Source organism: Triticum urartu, chromosome 7A (assembly GCF_056163025.1).
Source record: "Triticum urartu cultivar PI428250 chromosome 7A, HENAU_Tu73, whole genome shotgun sequence".
NCBI classification, from domain to species: Eukaryota; Viridiplantae; Streptophyta; class Magnoliopsida; order Poales; family Poaceae; genus Triticum; species Triticum urartu.
The window spans coordinates 582,535,461-582,540,228 of NC_141879.1; positions in this window are offsets into that span (position 1 = coordinate 582,535,461).

Sequence of the window (4,768 nt, forward strand, 5' to 3'; positions counted from 1 at the left end):
GAACTATGGTTTGGCAAGAAGCCAAAGTTGTCGTTTCTGAAAGTTTGGGGCTGCGATGCTTATGTGAAAAAGTTTCAACCTGGTAAGCTCGAACCCAAATCGGAGAAATGTGTCTTCATAGGATACCCAAAGGAGACTGTTGGGGACACCTTCTATCACAGATCCGAAGGCAAGACTTTTGTTGCTAAATTCAGAGTTTTTCTAGAGAAGGGATTTCTCTCGAAAGAAGTGAGTGGGAGGAAAGTAGAACTTGATGAGGTAACTGTACATGCTCCCTTATTGGAAAGTAGTTCATCATAGAAACCGGTTTCTGCGACACCTTCACGAATTAGTGAGGAAGTTAATGATGATGATCATGAAACTTCAGATCAAGTTGTTGCTGAACCTCGTAGGTCAACCAGAGTAAGATCCGCACTAGAGTGGTACGGTAATCCTGTTCTGGAAGTTATGTTACTAGACCATTACGAACCTACGAACTATGAAGAAGCGATGGTGAGCCCAGATTCCGCGAAATGGCTTGAGGCCATGAAATCTGAGATGGGATCCATGTATGAGAACAAAGTGTGGACTTTGGTTGACTTTCCCGATGATCGGCAAGCAATTGAGAATAAATGGATCTTCAAGAAGAAGACTGACGCTGGCGGTAATGTTACTGTCTATAAAGCTCGACTTGTTGCGAAAGGTTTTCGACAAGTTCAAGGGATTGACTATGATGAGACCTTCTCACCCGTAGCGATGCTTAAGTCTGTCCGAATCATGTTAGCAATTGCCGCATTTTATGATTATGAAATTTGGCAAATGGATGTCAAAACTGCATTCCTGAATGGATTTCTGGAAGAAGAGTTGTATATGATGCAACCGGAAGGTTTTGTCGATCCAAAGGGAGCTAACAAAGTGTGCAAGCTCCAGCGATCCATTTATGGACTGGTGCAAGCCTCTCGGAGTTGGAATAAACGCTTTGATAGTGTGATCAAAGCATTTGGTTTTGTACAGACTTTTGGAGAAGCCTGTATTTACAAGAAAGTGAGTGGGAGCTCTGTAGCATTTCTAATATTATATGTGGATGACATATTGTTGATTGGAAATGATATAGAATTTTTGGATAGCATAAAGGGATACTTGAATAAGAGTTTTTCAATGAAAGACCTCGGTGAAGCTACTTATATATTGGGCATCAAGATCTATAGAGATAGATCAAGACGCTTAATTGGACTTTCACAAAGCACATACCTTGACAAAGTTTTGAAGAAGTTCAAAATGGATCAAGCAAAGAAAGGGTTCTTGCCTGTGTTACAAGGTGTGAAGTTGAGTAAGACTCAATGCCAGACCACTGCATGACATAGAGAGAAAATGAAAGATGTTCCCTATGCTTCAGCCATAGGCTCTATCATGTATGCAATGCTGTGTACGAGACCTTATGTGTGCCTTGCTATAAGTCTAGCAGGGAGGTACCAAAGTAATCCAGGAGTATATCACTGGACAGCGGTCAAGAACATCCTGAAATACCTGAAAAGGACTAAGAATATGTTTCTCGTTTATGGAGGTGACAAAGAGCTCATCGTAAATGGTTACGTTGATGCAAGCTTTGACACTGATCCGGACGATTCTAAATCGCAAACCGGATACGTGTTTACATTGAACGGTGGAGCTGTCAGTTGGTGCAGTTCTAAACAATGCGTCGTGGCAGGATCTACGTGTGAAGCAGAGTACATAGCTTCTTCGGAAGCAGCAAATGAAGGAGTCTGGATGAAGGAGTTCATATCCGATCTAGGTGTCATACCTAATGCATCGGGTCCAATGAAAATCTTTTGTGACAATACTGGTGCAATTGCCTTGGCGAAGGAATCCAGATTTCACAAGAGAACCAAGCACATCAAGAGACGCTTCAATTCCATCCGGGATTTAGTCCAGGTGGGAGACATAGAAATTTGCAAGATACATACGGATCTGAATGTTGCAGACCCATTGACTAAGCCTCTTCCACGAGCAAAACATGATCAGCACCAAGGCTCCATGGGTGTTAGAATCATTACAGTGTAATCTAGATTATTGACTCTAGTGCAAGTGGGAGACTGAAGGAAATATGCCCTAGAGGCAATAATAAAGTTATTATTTATTTCCTTATATCATGATAAATGTTTATTATTCATGCTAGAATTGTATTAACCGGAAACATAATACATGTGTGAATACATAGACAAACAGTATGTCACTAGTATGCCTCTACTTGACTAGCTCGTTGATCAAAGATGGTTAATTTTCCTAGCCATTTACATGGGTTGTCATTTGATTAACGAGATCACATCATTAGGAGAATGATGTGATTGACTTGACCCATTCCGTTAGCTTAGCACCCGATCATTTAGTATGTTGCTATTGCTTTCTTCATGACTTATACATGTTCCTATGACTATGAGATTATGCAACTCCGGTTTACCGGAGGAACACTTTGTGTGCTACCAAATGTCACAACGTAGCTGGGTGATTATAAAGGTGCTCTACAGGTGTCTCCGAAGGTACTTGTTGGGTTGGCGTATTTTGAGATTAGGATTTGTCACTCCGATTGTCGGAGAGGTATCTCTAGGCCCTCTCGGTAATGCACATCACTTAAGCATTGCAACTAATGAGTTAGTTGCGGAATGATGTATTACGGAACGAGTAAAGAGACTTGTCGGTAACGAGATTGAACTAGGTATTGAGATACCGACGATCGAATCTCGGGCAAGTAACATACCGATGACAAAGGGAACAACGTATGTAGTTATGCGGTCTGACCGATAAAGATCTTCGTAGAATATGTGGGAGCCAATATGAGCATCCAGGTTCCGCTATTGGTTATTGACCGGAGACGTGTCTCGGTCATGTCTACATAGTTCTCGAACCCGTAGGGTCCGCACGCTTAATGTTTCGATGACAGTTATTTTATGAGTTTATATGTTTTGATGTACCGAAGGTTGTTCGGAGTCCCGGATGTGATCACGGACATGACGAGGAGTCTCGGAATGGTCGAGACATGAAGATTGATATATTGGAACCCTATGTTTGGATATCGGAAGTGTTTCGGGTGAAATCGGGATTTTACCGGAGTACCGGGAGGTTACCGAAACCCCCGGGGAGGTTAATGGGCCATAGTGGGCCTTTAAGGAGAAGAGGAGAGGCGGCCAGGGCTGGGCCGCGCGTCCCTCCCCCCTAGTCCGAATAGGACAAGGAGAGGGGGCGGCGCCCCCCCTTCCTTCCTCTCTCCCTCCTCTTTCCCTCTCCCAAGTCCTAATCCAACTAGGAAAGGGGGAGAGTTGAAAGTGCGTTATATCGACTAGAGGGGGCGAATAGGCGATTTTTATGAAAGTCTTCAAAACATGGAAGTTTCGAAGACAAACGATAGAAATAAACCTATTACCATGCAGCGGAAGGTAGACTACACTAGGCAAACCATAGTCAAGTATTCAATGAAGTGAAAGCACAATGACTAATAGCAGCTAGGTAGTAAGGATCAGGTAGGAAGATATTATGAAGCCGATCAGAACAAGCAGTCACTCAGTGAAGACAGAAGATAGTGCAATCATACAATGACTTCATAAGGACCAACAGTAAGTAAAGGGAAGGTAAGGATGAAACCAGTGACTCGTTGAAGACAATGATTTGTTGGACCAGTTCCAGTTGCTGTGACAACTGTACGTCGGGTTAGGGCGGCTAGGTATTTAAACCTGAGGACACACAGTCCCGGACACCCAGTCCTGAACACGCAGCTCAGGACACCCAGTCCTCACCGTATTCCCCTTGAGCTAAGGTCACACAGACCTCGCCCAATCACTCTGGTAAGTCTTCAAGGTAGACTCCCAAACCTTCACAGACTTCGTTCACCGGCGATCCACAATGTCTCTTGGATGCTCAGAACGCAACGCCTAACCGGCTGGAGGATTCACAGTCCTCAAGTGTAATAAATCTTCAGATCACACAGACAAGAAGACTTAAGTGATGCCTAACACTCTTTGGCTCTGGGTGGTTAGGGCTTTATCCTCGCAAGGAATTCTCTCTCAAAGGCTTCGAGGTGGGTTGCTCTCAAACGACAAAAGCCGTACTCTAACTCTGAGCAGCCAACCGTTTATGGTTGTAGGGGGTGGGCTATTTATAGCCACTAGGCAACCCGACCTGATTTTTCCGAAATGACCCTGGGTCACTAAGGAACTGACACGCGTTCCAACGGTCAGATTTCAAACACACACGGCAACTTTACTTGGGCTACAAGCAAAGCTGACTTGTCCGACTCTGGACAAGATTCGCGCTCATAGTCTTCACTCAAAGACATAGGTTTTGGTTAAGCATCACTTCAGTCATTCTGACTGGTTCTCTTGGACCCCACTTAACAGTACGGTGGTTCCTATGACTCAATAAAGAAGAAAAGGGAACTATGAAGGATCTGAGTCTTCGAGCTCCATAGGCTTCATGCGATGTCTTCTCTTGTCATAGTCTTCAATGAGAATATCTTCATATACCACCTTTGACATCAATGTCTTCATACATTTTTAGGGGTCATCTTTGGTAGGAAAACCAAATCAATGAGGGACTTCTACCTGTGTTATCCTGCAATTCTCACAAACACATTAGTCCCTCAACTAGGTTTGTCGTCAATACTCCAAAACCAACTAGGGATGGCACTAGATGCACTTACAATCTCCCCCTTTTTGGTGATTGATGACAAACTAGTTGAAGTTTTCAACGGGGAATATAATATGTGAAATTGTAAAGGATAAGGAATTTTCTTCATTAG